Genomic DNA, 434 nt, shown 5'->3' with positions numbered 1-434 from the left:
TCCCCTTAATCCACACAGCCATTTCAGTAAATGTAGGTGTTGGGAGATATTGATGTGCTCCACAGGCTCACGTAGATAATGTATTGTGTAATGACTGAGCTAGAATTAAAAACACTGAGAAAAATAAAGGAAATTAATGAACAGAAAGATGAATGATGGTACACAAAATACGATGAGATATCAGAATTTTCAGTAATACTGAGCTGAACTGTAAAGCTCTAGCATTGCCCAGTTACACTTTGATGCTACCAAGCAGATCATGACCCTGTTATCTAAACAGTTTTAAAATAAAAAGTGCAATTTGTAATACATCCCTGTCATTATCCTCCCCCCTTGCGTGTTAGAGTTAATGATTAACTTCTCCTAATCCAGCCGTATATATACTAAAAAGTTTTCCATTCTGTCTCTTTTCTTGATGGATTACTGAAGTTATT

The sequence above is a fragment of the Polypterus senegalus genome, chromosome 6, assembly GCF_016835505.1.
Source record: "Polypterus senegalus isolate Bchr_013 chromosome 6, ASM1683550v1, whole genome shotgun sequence".
In the NCBI taxonomy this organism is placed as follows: domain Eukaryota; kingdom Metazoa; phylum Chordata; class Cladistia; order Polypteriformes; family Polypteridae; genus Polypterus; species Polypterus senegalus.
The sequence above is the reverse complement of the archived record's forward strand: the minus strand, read 5'-3'. Positions refer to the sequence as shown.